Raw genomic sequence first — 17,491 nt, 5'->3', positions numbered from 1 at the left:
AAGTTATGACTCTTGGAACGCAATAATGCAAAACGACGGCCCAGACTAATTTTATATGTGCAGCAGTTCTTCACCGAAAACCCCACGTCATCATTTGCAGCCCCCATTGGTAGACCCTGTAAATGCAGCGAAAATGATTACATTTTGGGGTCTGTGCTACATATGGGGCTAGTGAAGTCAAAGATTAGGCAATACTGGAGTGCGGATATTTTGTACAACACCACAGACACCCTTTAGAAGTGCTGGTTTTGAGCTTTTATTTGCCTAATTACCCCTTGCTCTAGTTTTGGACTTTCAGTTAATCCTCTTGCTGTCTGGTTTCCAGCTCAGGTTTGCCTGCATTGCACCTCTAATCTAACATAGTACTCAGCTAAAACAACCTGGGCTCTAAGCAGCAAAGACCATCCCACCTTGCGGTCAGCTCTGGTGAACACCTTAGAGTAGCCTTAAACTCTGTCGATCAGAGTGGTTACGGATTTGAAGTTGTGGTTTTACGTTCGCCCTCTCTCCTGGCAGACATCTGCAGCCTTTGGAAAATCGTTTAAACCTGCATTTCCATAACACTATGTACACCTGTGTTTTTTTTTTTGTTTTTTTTAATATCTGAATGATGCAACTTTCAAAATACATTTTATTAAAAATTATTTTTACCTTTTGATACAGCTGCTTTGTATTCTGTATTTAGAGAAGCTGTATTGTACGCTTAGACCTGAATCCATCAGGTCCTCGGGACTGACTGGTTCAGTGAAAGCAAGTCACACCGGATCCACCATATAAATTATGAACTTATATGTGATTGATAGCGGCTCGGTTCTGCGTGTCAGGCATGCAGGACCTGCTGACACTGAACCAGTCAGTCCCGTGGACCTGACATACAGGTTTCATTACCAGATACAGCTGCTGTGTATACATAGCAGCTGTATCTCAAACTAAAAATAATTTTTAATACAGTATTTTGAAGCTGCACCAGACCGTTGTTTTTTTGTAAATAAAAAAAAAACCGATTTCAAAGGTGTACATAGCCCTTAATATTATGTATGTAAAGCAATTAATCTTGGATTGCATTTACACCTCCATGTTTAGTCTAATTTAACATGGCAGTATGTACTTTGCATGGGTCTTGAAATTCATAACCAGAACGTACACAAAAAGTATACTGGAAAGATTTGCAACTTTCAAATCTTCCAAAAAAAATAAAATGGAAGTGGATAACATTAGCAATGAAACGAAATTTCCTGGGTGGTTAAGAGAGATGTGCATACCTCCTTGCATAAATCTTGTCTGCTTCCTAAGGCCCTGTTCACACAGAGTTTTTTGGCACTTCTTCCGACGTGGAAACCATGCCAAAAATGCCTCCCATTGATTTTAGTAAGAGGTGGGGGTGTTTTTTCCCGCAAATGAAGTGTCATGCCCTTTCTTTGGGAGTTTCCATCACTGACCTCCCGTTGACATCAATGGGAGGCAGAGAAAGCGGTTTTCGCTGCGTTTTTTGCCCACGGTGCTCATTGGCTGCGCCTGAAAAATGCTACAAAGAGTGCTGGCAGGTAAAAATCTTCCTGCAAAAAACTCTGTGAACAGGCCTTAAGAGTAAAAATAAGGCTCCAATGTCTTATAGCATCTATAGATTGTAAAGAATTTCACAAGGCATCATAAATGTTAGCTTGTAATGGGCCGTTGTGCCCAAGTAGTGTGTTTGCACGTAACACTGCACGTTCCATGGGAAGATAGATTGGGACTCTGAGGCTGTCGTCTGGTCCTCTGCATGGTAACACAAACCCCAACATATAAACATACAAATAAATGACAACCACAACTTTATAATTGGAAATATAGGCCGCGATGTTTATTAAGGGTTACCCAAGAATAAATAATTCAATACAACATAACCATACAATTATTGAAAATTAATTAATCAATCATCATCAAATTATTGAACCAAGTCCCCCCAGCATTAGCTGGGAGACTAAACTCCACTAGTAAACATCGCGACAGGGAAACCCTTTTAAAAAAGGGGAGGGCTGGGCGGGGCTTGTCTTGAATCTTCTTCAAACGGCCTGGAACACTGCCGAACACCAGAATTTAAACAGGAAATCTTCCCGCCGTTGCTGCTCAATATCCAATCAGTAAAAAGCGCGGGCTTCACGAGCACAAGGTGGAAAATTCCAGAACCTGCTCGTATATTCCTGTACAGCTGACCTCAACCTGACCCATGCAGGTAAATACCAACTGTAATAATAAAAGAGGGGTGGGGAGGAAGAAACCAAACCAGAAACCACCAACCTTTTGAATCATAAAAATTATGTGGGGCTGTGATACCATGTGTCCCCCAAACGATTGCTATGGGGGGCCCTGACATGGTAACACAAACCCCAACATATAAACATACAAATAAATGACAACCACAACTTTATAATTGGAAATATAGGCCGAGATGTTTATTAAGGGTTACCCAAGAATAAATAATTCAATACAACATAACCATAAAATTATTGAAAATTCATTAATCAATCATCATCAAATTATTGAACCAAGTCCCCCCAGCATTAGCTGGGAGACTAAACCCCACAAGCCATGAATCATCGATACATGCCCCCCCACCCCCCAAACATCGCAGCCATTTTTCAATAACATTTTGCAGCCCTAAATTAAAAATATCAATCCCCACTTCAGAAAGATGAATACCATCTGACCTATAAAGGCCTGAGGTAAAACCCTCCAGATCAATATGTATGTATGAAAAACCCCCTAAAGAGGGTAAATACTTCTCTATTGCTCGATTGACTCTTTCTTATTTTCTCTAAATATGAACATACCTTACCTGTCCATAATAATCGAGGAACAATTTCCGAAAAAATTAAAACAGAACTGGGAAACATGCATTGTATTACAGCTAAATCCCTTCTCATTTCCCAAATTAGCTCTAATGTCCTAACTTTTCCAATGTCATTACCACCGATATGAATTATTAAAATGTCCGGACATGGCCAAGACGAATTCAGTTTCTTCAATTCAGCCATAACTCTCTTCCACTGTAATTCTCTTATACCCCACCAAAAAATATTAAAAACATTCGGATCAAAAGATAAATTCTCTGAATAACTCAGCTTGCTTGCTCTCTTCTGAGCCCAAAAGATAAGAGTGGCCAACTATCCAGACCACTAATTTTTTACCTAAAGGAAATAATAATTAATTCATAATCAACAAGTCCGGTCTAATATATAGTCTAAATCTGTTTGATTCCCATCTACCTATACGCTTAATTATTGATTCATCCAAACCTAATCTGGCTGCTTCCGTAGCAGCCCCAATTCTAAAAGAATGGGATGAAAATGTTAAATCACCCAAGTCTAACAAAACTAAACATTTCTTAAAAATTGAAGTAATTTGGAACCTAGTTAATGGAGACATATCCTGGTGTAACAAAAAGGGGGACTAACTGCAGGTCTAATTTTAAACCATTCCTGAATATTTAGTACCGGACAAATTTCAGAGCCTTCGAACTTATTTAGACGAAACCATAACCAGACTGATCCGTTTTTGATTTTCTCAAGAAAATAGATACAAACGAACTTCTTAACTGAACGTCTTTACAATCTAAACCAGAACTAACTTTTTTATTAATTGATACTAATTCACCTATTCTTAATGCTGCAAAGAAGGTGACTACAAACGCTGTGCGAAATAAACAAGCTTCAAAACTATCAAAACAAATCTGCTCCAAAGCAGACCACAACTTACTCAAAAGATCAACAGAAATAGGTCTCCTACCATCTGAGCAAGAAAAATTCCTCCGATAACCCTTCAGTAATTGCATGACTGGAAAACAATTGATTGGTTGTGAACCCAATAATTTCCTAAAAAATGAGATTCCTGCCAGGATTTTTGAAATGTAAGACGCAGAAAATTCATTCTGAATTAAATCACAGATAAATAATAAAAATAAACTAACCTCATCATGTAAATAATCGACCTCTAAATTTGCACAAAAGGAAAGCCAATCATTCCATGCAGCTGAATATTCAGCCCATGTTCTTGGTGCTAATGAATTTCTAATATTAGAAGAAATCAATCCCAGATCAAGTCCCACAAATGAATTGGGCATGAGATCCCCTCTGCCTCCGGAGCCAGCTCTCGAAACTTCTGCCACTGACAACGAGACAGAGAATCTGCTAAATTATTACTTCTTCCTTCAATATATCTCGCTTTCAACCATATATTAAAAGATAAACAACACAATACCAAATGTCTTAACAGCTTAGTGGTAAGATCACATTTTGATGATAATGTATTTATAGCAAATACAACTCCTTTGTTGTCTGTAAACAAACAAATCCTTCTATTTTTAAATTCAAAACCCCAAATTACAATAGCAACTAGCACAGGAAAAAGGTCGAGTAACACTATATTCTTGTTAACTTTATTCAATATCCAAGAATCCGGCCAAGTCTCTGCCGACCATCAACCACACCAGTATGCTCCATAGCCACTACTTACCTGCTGCATCCGTGAATAAACAAAGCGAGTCTGAATCTTCAAAATCTTGCTGCCAGCAACTGGGACCATTGAATTTGCTCAAAAAATTCAAGCCAAATTCCCAGATCGTCTTTCAAGTATCTCGATAATCTGATATGAGCCCTAGGCGACTTCAAACCCCGCGTAGCAAAATAAAGTCTCTTAGAAAAAACGCGTCCCATTGGAATAACTCTGGTAGCAAAATTTAATAAACCAAGTAAACTAGCAACTTCAATAAATTTATCTAATAACTCTAAACATGAAAACGAATCAGCGTAACCAACAAACAAGAAATCATCCAAATAATGTAATATACCTCCATTAGGCATCTGTTCCTGAACTACCCAATGCAAAAATGTAGAAAAAGCTTCAAAATAATGACAGGATACTGAGAATCCCATCGGGAGGCATTTGTCAAAATAAAATGCATCATCAAACTGAAAACCTAAAGAGTTAAAGCCACTAGACTTAACTGGTAATAATCTAAAAGCTGATTTTATGTCAGCCTGAGCTAATAGAGCTTTGTGGCCAAACTGTCTTAATAAAGCCACTGCCTGATCAAATGAAGCATATGCAACTGACGCTCTTCCTTTATCTATCTCGTCATTTAAAGACGTCTTCTCCGGGTAAGAAAGGTGATGAATTAGTCTAAAAGACCCAGCCTTCTTTTTAGGAACTACACCTAAAGGTGATAACTTGAAGTTACTAAATGGAGGAGTACTAAATGGGCCAGCGATCCTGCCTAACTAATTCTTTACACAACTTTTCCCTAACAATAGCTTTATGCATATCTACTGATTTCAAATTTTCAACCCAGGAGCAGCCATGACCAATAAACATTGGAATTTCAAAACCTTCATTGAAACCCTTACAAATGAGCTCCGCTTTCTCCCTGTCTGGGTAACGCTGGAGCCGTGGGCGCATTCTTATTAGAATCACTGGCGTCCATACTTTTTGATAACAACTCCTTGGTACTTGGCTGTTGCTGACTTGATTGACCTGCTTTTTTGAAACATCTACACATGGGGTGAGCGCCCCCACAAAAGGAACACTCGTGTTTACACCTACAATTACTAAACCATTTGCAAGTTGCTTCATTAACCCCTTCCCGCACACGGGCGTGACTGTACGTCCAAATAGCAAGTGATTTCCCGCACTCGGGCGTACAGTTACGCCCAGCAGATAAAGCGAGCACAGGAGCTGTGCGCGCTTTATCTTCAGCGGCTGTCAGCTGTTATACACAGCTGACATGCCGCTACAATGGCTGCGATGGCTGTTACCGCAGATCGCAGCCATTTAACCCCTTCAATGCGGCTGTCAATGACGTCCGCCGCATTGAAGTGGTTTACAGAGGGAGGGAGCTCCCTCTGTACCCCCCGCGATGGATCGCGGGTGGCGATTGTTGCTATGGCAACCAGGAAGCCGTTACTAGGCTTCCTGGTTGCCAAGGTACGGTAGCCTATTAGGTCCTGCCCGAGGCAGGACCTAATACACTAACTGTCAAATGAAGAATGACAGTTGCGATGCACTGCACTACATAAGTAGTGCAGTGCATCGTAGCGGGGATCAGAAGACCAGATCTTCAAGTCCCCAGGTCAGTGTAAAAGAAAAAGTAAAAAATTTTTTAAAAAAAGAGAAAGAAAAATAAAAGTTAATAAATAAATAATAAAAACAACACTTGCCCTGTTTCCCTGATCAACTCCTTTATTATTAGAAAAAAAATGAAAATATGAAAAAAAACTATACATAATAGGTATCGCCGCGTTCGGAACGGCCTGATCTATAAAAATTGCACATTATTTTTACCGCACGGTGAACACCGTAAAAAATTTTAATAAAAAACAATGACAGTATTTTATTTTTTGGTCATCTTGTCTCAAAAAAAATGTAATAAAAAGCGATCAAAAAGTTGCAAGTAACACACAATGGTACCAATAGAAACTACAGTTCGTCACGCATAAAACAAGCCGTCCCGCAGCAATATCAACGAAAAAATAAAAAAGTTATGGCTGTCAGAAAATGGCGACACTAAAACAAGATTTTTTTAGAAAAGAGTATTTTTAATGTGGGAACGTAGTGAAACGTAAAAAAATGAAATAAATTTGGTGTCGCTATAATCGTATCGCCACGCAGAATAAAGTTAACATGTTGTTTATACTGCACGGTGAACGCTGTAAAAAAAAAATGTGCTAGCATTGCTGTTTTTTGGTTTCCTCATCTCCCAAAAAATGGAATAAATAGTGATAAAAAAATCGCATGTACCCCAAAATGGAACCAATAAAAATGACAGCTCGTTCCACAAAAAACGCGCCCTTACACAGCTCCGTCACCGGAAAAATAACACGTTATGACTCTCAAAACGCAATGATGCAAAATGATTCTAACTGACGGCTCAGACTAATTTTTAGGTCCAGTAGAATTTCACTAAATACCCCAAATCGTCATTTGCTGGACCCCACAGGTGGACCCCGTAGACACAGCGGAGATGAGGAAACTTTAGGGCCTTGTGCGGCTTATAGGGCTAGTGAAGAAGTCAAATATAAGGCAATACTGGAGCGCAGATATTTTGTATAATACCCAATAAACCCGGCCTGTGTATAAAGGATTGGTTCAAAGCGACCACACCAATCCATGGATTATTCATTGACCCCATTTATTACATCATCCTATTATGACCTGATGCACTCCGCCCAGTTTACATATACCCTGATGTACTCTGCCCAGCTTACATATACCCTGATGTACTCCTCCTTGTCCTCTTGGTCGGCCTCCTGTCAGTCTCTGTAAGGCCCGGCTCCTCCTCTGTAACCGCCTCACTCCGCTCAGTCACATCCTGTGGTAGTCTTCCTCCTTGTTCCGGCGGCAGCTCTGCTACATTAAGGCATCTTCTTAGCCATTCCTCACCGCCCGATGACTCCGCTCTCTGTAGTAGCTGTTGCATAAGGTCCTCCATGGCTTGTCTTGAATCTTCTTCAAACGGCCCGAAACACTGCCGGACACCAGAATTTAAACAGGAAATCTTCCCGCCGTTGCTGCTCATTATCCAATCAGTAAAAAGCGCGGGCTTCCAGAACCTGCTCGTACATTCCTGTACAGCTGACCTCAACCTGACCCATGCAGGTAAGTACCAACTGTGATAATAAAAGACGGATGGGGAGGAAGAAACCAAACCAGAAACCACCAACCTTTTGAATCATAAAAATTATGTGGGGCTGTGATACCATGTGTCCCCCAAGCGATTGCTATGGGGGGCCCTGACATTCTCCAAGAGGTAAATGGAGGGAACTCCAAATGTTGAGAGTGGGTCTCGCTGGCAGAACACCTCCGTCTAAATTTGTCACTTCATTGGGCTATACCAGAACCCTTAGAGGTGAAAGAATTTGCTCAATTCACCTTCTGTTCGTCCCTAGTGAAGGAAGACGACCTAGTCCTTAGAACTTTTGTGGGGATTCCTGACATTCAGGACTTAGGTTATCTGTCACTAGTTCATTCCCAACTGTTTTCAACTGGTGATATCTCTGGTTGTTTCACAGCTAGAACGGCAATCCTGGTGCCATATGAAAGATCTCATAGCAACTGTCCTAAGTGGTCCACAGCCCAAGATATAGCTGTTTTTAGTGATCCCCCTTTCCTCCAGCCTCAGTCTCTTACACTTTGTGTGAAGCAGCTTCATGCTGACAGGTAAGCATCAGAGACTGTGAAATAGCTACATCTCAGGAGAATCGTCGGTGTTGACACCCATTTCTCAAGTATAGGCCCATTTACATGTTTAGAAAAAAGCTCATAACTTTTAAAATAATAAACATTTTGGGACACAATTTTCACTAGCATTATCAGTGTGACAGTGCCTATTGGATTAGCTAGAGTTTGGGCATTACTAAATTAGTGTCAGATCCTCTTTAATAGCGCCTGAGATAGAATTGCTTAACAATACTGGGACAGCTTTTCCAATTTATAATATTGACCAGACCTTTAACCCCTTTAGGACGCAGCCTGTTTTGGCCTTGTAACATAGCTGATTTTTTCAATTCTGACACGTAAAGGGAGTTTTACACTGGGCAATTATTGGGCAGACAAGCGTTCATAGAATGCTCATTGCCGTGTGTAAACAGGGCAGTGATCAGCAGATGAACAAGCAAATGCTCGTTCATCTGCTGATCGTATAGTTTAAAAAAACGGAAGCACATATCCCTGTTTAAACGGAGATGCGCTGCCGACATGATAATGTACAGGAACAAGCGATCGGAGTAACGATTGCTCGTCCACATACATAGCTCCTTGTGACAAGAGCAAACGAGCGCCGATCAACAAGCTGTCTCGTTGATTGGCGGTCGTTGCACCTGCCAAAATTGGTCGATGTAATAGGGCCTTTACTTTATGTGGTAATAACTTTGGAAAGCTTTTACCTATCCAAGCGATTCTGAGACTGTTTTCTCATGATATATTGTACTTTAGCAGGGGCGTAGCTAAAGGCTCATGGGCTCCGATGCAAAAGTTCTTATTGGGCCCCCCCCCGCAAACTTCTCATGGCCGACGGTCCGCAGCTTTCAGCTGCATTGCTGGGTCTCCTAAGTGACCCAACAATGCAGCACTAGTAGCCGGGGCGTCACTAAGGACTTAAAATGTCAGGGGAAATAGCCCCAATACATATATGTCCACCCAAAAAAATTGTATGTGTGTATAGGAGATAACCTATCTATAGCACTACGACCCTATAAACTATGGATAGGATTAGATACATTGGCTCAGCAGACAGTATCACACATGACAGGATTAGATACAGTGGCTCAGCAGACAGTATCACACATGATAGGATTAGATACAGTGGCTCAGCAGACAGTATCACACATGATAGGATTAGATACAGTGGCTCAGCAGGCAGTATCACACATGATAGGATTAGATACAGTGGCTCAGCAGACAGTATCACACATGATAGGATTAGATACAGTGGCTCAGCAGACAGTATCACACATGATGGGATTAGATACAGTGGCTCAGGAGACAGTATCACACATGATTGCATTAGATATAGGGCCCAGCAGACAGTATCACACATGATTGGATTAGATACAGCAGCTCAGCAGACAGTATCACACATGATTGGATTAGATATAGGGCCCAGCAGACAGTATCACACATGATTGGATTAGATACAGCGGCTCAGCAGACAGTATCACACATTATAGGATTAGATATAGGGCTCAGCAGACAGTATCACACATGATAGGATTAGATACAGTGGCTCAGAAGGCAGTATCACACATGATAGGAATAGATATAGGGCCCAGCAGACAGTATCACACATGATAGGATTAGATACAGCAGCTCAGCAGACAGTATCACACATGATTGGATTAGATATAGGGCCCAGCAGACAGTATCACACATGATTGGATTAGATACAGCGGCTCAGCAGACAGTATCACACATTATAGGATTAGATATAGGGCTCAGCAGACAGTATCACACATGATAGGATTAGATACAGTGGCTCAGAAGGCAGTATCACACGATAGGAATAGATATAGGGCCCAGCAGACAGTATCACACATGATAGGATTAGATACAGTGGCTCAGAAGGCAGTATCACACATGATAGGATTAGATATAGGGCTCAGCAGACAGTATCACACATTATAGGATTAGATATAGGGCTCAGCAGACAGTATCACACATGATAGGATTAGATACAGTGGCTCAGAAGGCAGTATCACACATGATAGGAATAGATATAGGGCCCAGCAGACAGTATCACACATGATAGGATTAGATACAGTGGCTCAGAAGGCAGTATCACACATGATAGGATTAGATATAGGGCTCAGCAGACAGTATCACACATGATACGATTAGATACAGGGCCCAGCAGACAGTATCACACATGATTGGATTAGATACAGGACTCAGCTCGCTGACATTGCAGCTCCAGCGCTGGACCCAGGTAAGGTAAGAATAATAATTTTGCGTCTTTATGTGTTACTGATTATTTTTGTGTGTTTGTGTTTTTTTACAAGTTCGGTGGTTGGACTACGTCGGATTCGAGGACGACTTCAATGACGGCGTTTTTTTATTCTCAATAAAATGGTTAATGGGGGTTGTGTTTTTTTATTTCAATAAAATATTTTTTCTATGTGCTTGTATCTTTTTAAACTTTATTATCACCGCCTTAGTAATGGCCGCTGGCTGATTGACAACCTCCATTACTAAGGCGGGGCTTAATGTTAGCCGGTGCAGAGGCCAACACTAACCCCCATTATTACCCCGGTACCCACCGCCACCAGGAGTACTGGGAAGAGCCGGGTACGAACCAGTACCCGACCATCTGTAGTGACGGTCAGGCAGCGGGGCGGCCGCAGGCTGGTAGTATTAGACTGGGGAAGGCCAAAAACAGTGGCACCTACCACCCTGGTAATGCTGCCTGCTGCTGCTGTGTTGTATCTGGCTGGTTATGAAAATTGGGGGGGGGGACCTGACATCGTTCTTTCCAATTATTATTATTATTATTTTTTTTTTTTAAATGACGTGGGGTCCCCCCCATTTTTCATAACCAGCCAATTACAATAAAGCAGCAGCAGCAGCTTAGCATTACCAGGGTGGGAAGGGCCACTGTTTTTGGCCTTTCCCCTCCTGATAATACCAGCCTGCGGCCACCCCAGTGGCCGACCATCACTACAGATGGTCAAGTACTGGATCGTACCCGGCTCTTCCCAGCACCCCTGGTGGCGGTGGGTACCGGGGTAATAAAGGGGGTTAGTGTTCGCCTCTGCATCGGCTAACACTAAGCCCCGCCTTAGCAATGGACACTGTCAATCAGCCGGCGGCCATTACTAAGTAATATAGTTTAAAAAACACAAAGACATAGAAAACATATTTTATTGAAATAAAAAAAAAACACAACCCTCATTAACCATTTTATTGATAATAAAAAAAAAAAAAGCCGTCATCGAAGTAGTCCTGGAATCCGACGTTGTCCAACGACCGAACCTGTAAGAAAACACACAAAAAAACGATTAGTAACACATGTGTTAGGCTTAGATACAGGGCCCATGTGTGATACTGTCTGTGGGACCCTGTATCTAAGCCTACCACAAGGTAGGCTTAGATACAGGGTCCAGCAGACTGTAATCTTATGCAGTATAAGATTACTGTGTGCTGGGGCCCTGTATCTAAACCTACAGTGTGGTAGGCTTATATACAGGGCCCATCAGACAGGATCACACATGGGCCATGTATCTAAGCCTACCATGTGATTGGCTTAGATACAGGGCCCAGCAGACAGGATCATACAATCTGATCCTGTCTCATGGGCCCCCTAAGTCTGCTACATCGTAGGCTTAAAGAGGTTGTTCAGTCCCTAAACATTGATGGCCTATCCTTAGGGTAGGCCATCAATAGCTGATGTGTCGGGGTCCGTCTCCCGGGACCCGCCAATCAGCTGTTTTGAAGGGGCCGCAGCACTCGTACGAGAGCTGCTTCCCCTTCATTTCACTACTCGCTCACACTGTGAATCGCCGACACCGATTCACAGTGTGACCGGAATGAAGTGACCGGAATGAAGGGGATGCAGCTCTCGTACGAGTGCTGCGGCCCCTTCAAAACAGCTGATTGGCGGGTCCTGGGAGTTGAACCCCGCCAGTCAGGGCTAATCTTACCTCCCTCTTCAGCCGCGGCTGTAGTTCTGTCGTCTCGATGCTGTGCGCGGCGCATAGCGCTGTGATGTCATGCGCTGCGCACAGCGCTTGACGTCAGGACCTCCGCTGCGATCCGGAACCAGGGAGGTAAGTACAGTCTGTTACTTTAGTAACAGGGGCCCGCGGCCCGAGTTACTATAGTAACTTTTTATTGATGTGGTGCGGGGGGCTGTGGGCCCCCCTGGCTTCGGGGCTCAGTCACAATTGCGACCGCTGCGACCCCTATAGCTACGCCAGTGGATAGATAGACAGACTTTGTCTGTTATGCTAAACAGTCAGCCCTGAAGTGTGACTGCTCAGCATGACAGACCTACACAGTGAAGGGGTTAATAGCTGCATTAATAGCAGCTACTTACATACATCGGGTGTGGGGTCAGAGAGCAGCAGGAGTCCGGATTCCTGGGAGGAGACCGCACACACACGATCTTCTTGCTGTAGCCATTCCTTTCCCTCTGCACAGGCCACAAGGAAGAGGGAAACAGAACAGCTAGAAGCGAGCTGATTGACCTTTACAGCACAGTGGGCAGGCAAAAGTCTTCCCCCTCCGTGCAATGACTATTTCACCGCCGAGCTTCCACCAATTCTTTAAAATACATTGCTGGGTCTCTTTTGTACCCCAGCAGGGACCAAGCAATGCAGAGTAATCATTGTAGCACTACTGTGCTACTGTGGTGAGGGGGGGCCTGCGGGCCCCCCTAGCTGGGGGCCCAGTCGCAGTTGCGACCCCTATAGCTACGCCACTGTACTTTAGGTTAGTGAAAAAAATTTGGTCGATAAATTCAATATTTATTTGTGAAAAACACCAACATTTTAAGAAAATTAGCATTTTTCTAAATGTAAATGTATCTGCTTGGAAAACAGATCGTAATACCACACAAAGTAGTCGCTAGTTAAGATTTCCCATATATCTACTTTATGTTTGCATAGTTTTTTTGAATATACTTTTATTTTTGTAGGACATCACAAGGCTTAGTACTTTAGCAGCAATTTCTCACTTTTTCAAGAAAATTTTAAAAGGCAATTTTTTCAGACAACAGTTCAGTTCTGAAGTGACTTTGAGGGGGCCTATATATTAGAAAGTCCCCATAAATCAGCCCATTTTAAAAACTGCACCCTCAATGTATTCAAAACAGCATTCAGAACGTTTCTTAACCCATTAGGCGTTTCACAGGAATTAAAGCAATGTAGTGGTGAAATTTACAAATTTAATTTCTTCATCGGCCTACGGCAGCACCAACGGGATTTCTTGAACTCTTGATCCCACCCTTAGACCAGCCCACCTAGAAGGGTAATAATATTAGAATAATTAATTGCTCTTAGTATAAGAACCTCCTACACAGACAGCCCTATGTGTAATAAATAGAGACGAAACCAAAATACTACTGCAAACAATTTTATAGGGATGGTATACGTACATGTGCTGCCTACGGACTCGAGGAAAGCAAGATTACAGGTAATAACAAATTTTAACTTTCCTCATCGTCCTATGGCAGCACCAATGGGAATTGAATAGAAAACAAAGGGGGGATTACTCATGAACAACTGCGTTAAGGGCCCCTGTGCCAAAGGCAGAACCACTAGAAGCCTCAATGTCGAGCCTGTAGTGCTTGATGAATGTTGAAGGTGTAGACCAGGAAGCTGCAGAGCAAATCTCCAACAGAGAAACTTGAGCTATTTCTGCCCATGAGGCAGCGGTTGAGCGTGTTGAGTGAGCTCTGACCGTAAAAGAAGGTGCTGAACCGCCCAGATCATAGGCTTCTATTATGGTAGACTTGATACATCGAGCTAGAGAGTCTTTAGACACTTTAAGACCCATCCTGGGTCCTTAAGTGAATTAAGTTTTTCTTGAACTTTATCTACAGGATTTGGAAAGAAAACAGGCAGAAATTATTCTCTATTAATGTTTTGAGAAGATGCTACTTTTGGCAGAAATGATGGCCAAGTCCTTAAGGCAACCACTCCTGGCAACAATCTCCGGTACAGATGTTTAGATGACAAGCCCTAATGTTCTTTATGGCTTTAAAGAATGTAGTAATCAATGGTTTATTGGAGAATTGCAATTAATTGCAGATATGTGAAACTTTTGTGTGTTCAATTTCAACCCTTTTTTAAAGCCATCCTATAGAAACTGAAATACAACAGGCACAGTAATGGAGATATGACCAGCTTCTGCCATCCAACTAGTAAATTTCTTCCATAATCTTGATTACACCTTGTTTGTAGATAGCTTTCTGGATGGTAACAAGATGTCTACCAAGAAGCTGGATAGGCCACTGCTCATCAATCTGTCGCTCTCACTTGCCACACTGTCAGATATAATGGCCCAGATGTGGATGATAGAATCCTTTCTGCAATAGCACGTCTTGATGAAATGGAAGTTTCCAACACTCTTCTTTTGATAGCTACACCCCCCTTGTAAATAGTGGCACACACACTCCCTGTGCCACTTATTTCATTGAAGATAGGGCCACACCCCCTGTATACAGTGCCACATATCCTGTTGTAGGTAGTGCCACACCTCTCTGTATACAGTGCCACACCCCCTTGTAGATAGTGCCACACAACCCACCCTGTAGATAGTGCCACACAGCCCCCCTTGTAGATAGTGCCCCCAAACAAATAAAAAAAAGTGCACTCACCTAGCCCCCTTCCCGTAATAAACCGAGATGCTCTGCAGCCTATGAGACAACGAGATGGGACCCTTGCGTAGGTTGGCCTGATCCAGTGACATTATTAATCAGGGCCTATAGTCTAGTGAATGGAAGAGCAGGCAGCTGCTCCGCCATAGTATTCAATTGTATCTGCGTCCTAAGAACGCAGATCGAATTGAATGTTGCAGCTGCCTGGGACCCCGGATACCCTGTGCTAGCGTCCCCACCGAAAAGGGGGACCATGCCACCCTGCCCGGCACATAAATGTTATGTTATGTGCCGGGCAGCATGGGCCCCCTCATGCGTACCCCACAGCGGCTGTTATAGCGGTAATTCTGCCACTGTTTCTACCCTCTTGAGAAGCAGAAAAGTAATAACCTCTAAGATCTATATCAGGATTTGGAAGACCTTCCTAAATCGGTCAGAGGTAGACCATTCTAGATCAACCCAGGTCCCAATTATTCAGGTGCTGTATTTCATGCAATTAGTTCTGGACAAAGGTCTGTACCTGAGGCCTGAGCACCCTAAGGGAAAGAACACACAGGTGTATAGACTGCGGATTTTCCGCAACAGATTTCAATGTGGAAAATCTGCAGCATAGTAAAGTAGCAGCAGAGTTTGAACAAATCTTATCCACACACAGCAGAAAAAAATCAGCTGATAAACCATTCATATATTAACCAATGGTTCAATATTCTAATCCACAGCATGTCAATTTATGTTGCAGAATCGCTGCTCTTCTGTTGCAGGTTTTCCCCATTGAATTTAATGGGAAGGTAAAATCCGAAGAACCATGTGTTGCGACTTTTGTGACGGAAACGTTGCAATTCTGTTGAAAAATCAAAAATGAGAAGAAAAAAAACCCATTTGTTTTAACTTCAAATTAATAAAAAAAAAAGCTTATATTTACCCCCAGCCATAGTCCTAGCAATGCAGTCCTCTATTCTGAGCACAGCCCGGCCTCCTGGGATGAAGTTTCATCCCATGTGACTGCTGCTCAAAGGCTACACCGTCATCAAAGGAGGCGGGGCTGCAGCGGTCACATGGACTACACCGTCATCACAGGAGGCGGGACTGCAGCGCTAACATGAACTACACCGTCATCACAGGAGGAGGGGCTGCTCAGAACAGGGTAAGTATAAACTTTTTTTTAAATAATTCCTGCAGGATTTCTGCAGCAGACATGTGACCCGAAAAACTGTACCACAATTTGAGGCGGTTTTTCGGGCGGAATTCCCTGCAGGTTTCCGGGATGGATACGCTGTGTACTTTTACACAGTGTATCCGCCCTGTGTGTTCGTACCCTTAGGGCACATTCAGACGAGCATGATTCTCGTCCGTGTGCTGTACGTTGAAACAACACACAGCACACGGACTCATTGATTTCAGTGTGGCTGTGTAAAGGATCTGCCAGACACAGCTTCTGTGTCGACGCCCGTGGTTAATCAGTCTGCATCTGTGCCTAGGTCTGATAGAGTGACTCCATCTGCCACCACTCAGGCTGGGAGGCTGAGGAGTGGGAGAACCTATCACAGCCTGGCCAGACGGTTCTAGCTCCCGCCCTCGGTCTATTTATACCTTCAGTTGTTGCTTGTCCTTTGCCTGTGATTTTCCTGTTTTTCCTGGCTCTGCTGCTCCTGCTATTATTATTGACCTTGCTTCATTTTGACCCTGGCTTTACTGACTACGCTCCTGCTCTGCATTTGGTACCTCGTACACTCCTGGTTTGACTCGGCTCGTTCACTACTCCTGAACTGCCCCATTTCCCTTAGCTTCTGTGTACCCTTGTCTGTTTATCTGTCTTGCACATATTGAGCGTAGGGACCGTTGCCCAGTTGTACGCCGTCGCCTAGGACGGGCCGTGCAAGTAGGCAGGGACTGAGTGGCGGGTAGATTAGGGCTCACCTGTCTGTCTCCCTACCCCGTTATTACAGGCTGTTCACACAGCGAGTGTCCACTGCGTGAAACTCACTGCATGTCCTATATTGGTGCATTTTCACGCACCTAGTTGCCCATTGAAGTGACTGGGTGCATGAAAACCACGGATAGCTCACCGACGCACATCCGTGTGCTGTCCGTGTCATAAGTTACATTGAAAAAAAACTCAAAAAGAAATACTTGCAAGTGCATTAAAAACACATGTCACACGCAAAGTACACTGATGCAAAACGCACAGATTTACGCACGTTTTTTTACACGCGTAAATTTTTCACGCTCTTGTGAATGTAGCCTTAAGGTACAGGTATCCGTTCTATGTGCTCTTTTTGGGTCTAGGATTGCAGATTATCTGCAGATAGTGAGGTTTTTCAAAACAGTATCCAGGTCCCTTCCAGTCAAACTATAAGATTCCTCCTTGGGATCTAAATCTGGTCCTTAATTCACTTATATCCCCTCCATTTGAGCTTGTGGTTGGCATCCCCATTAGAATTCTAACCCTCAATACTGTCTTTCTGGTTTCCATCATCTCCAGTAGGAGAGTGAGCGTATTATAGTCCATCTCAGTAAATCACCCATATAGTACCCTATTAAAGGATAGGGTAGTAATCAAGCCCTAGCTTTTCTATCTAAGGTAGCTTCCAAGTTTCATAGAATCCAGGAGCCTTCCTTTTGTGAAAATCCAGAGAGAGAAAAAAA

General features: G+C 42.9%; 1 long non-coding RNA gene across 1 annotated transcript in view; it reads right to left on the bottom strand.

Annotated features, from left to right (window-relative positions):
• LOC142658016 (uncharacterized) overlaps positions 1-12,672 on the bottom strand; it is a 97,232-nt gene extending 84,560 nt beyond the window's left edge. The window contains exon 1 of the long non-coding RNA XR_012850017.1: positions 12,567-12,672. This is a non-coding gene — a long non-coding RNA (uncharacterized LOC142658016). The remainder of the gene's footprint in view (positions 1-12,566) is intronic.
• Between the last annotated feature and the right edge of the window lie 4,819 nt (positions 12,673-17,491).

The sequence above is a fragment of the Rhinoderma darwinii genome, chromosome 7 (assembly GCF_050947455.1).
Source record: "Rhinoderma darwinii isolate aRhiDar2 chromosome 7, aRhiDar2.hap1, whole genome shotgun sequence".
In the NCBI taxonomy this organism is placed as follows: Eukaryota; Metazoa; Chordata; class Amphibia; order Anura; family Rhinodermatidae; genus Rhinoderma; species Rhinoderma darwinii.
Note: the sequence above shows the minus strand (reverse complement) of the source record. Positions and strands in the feature narration are given on the sequence as shown.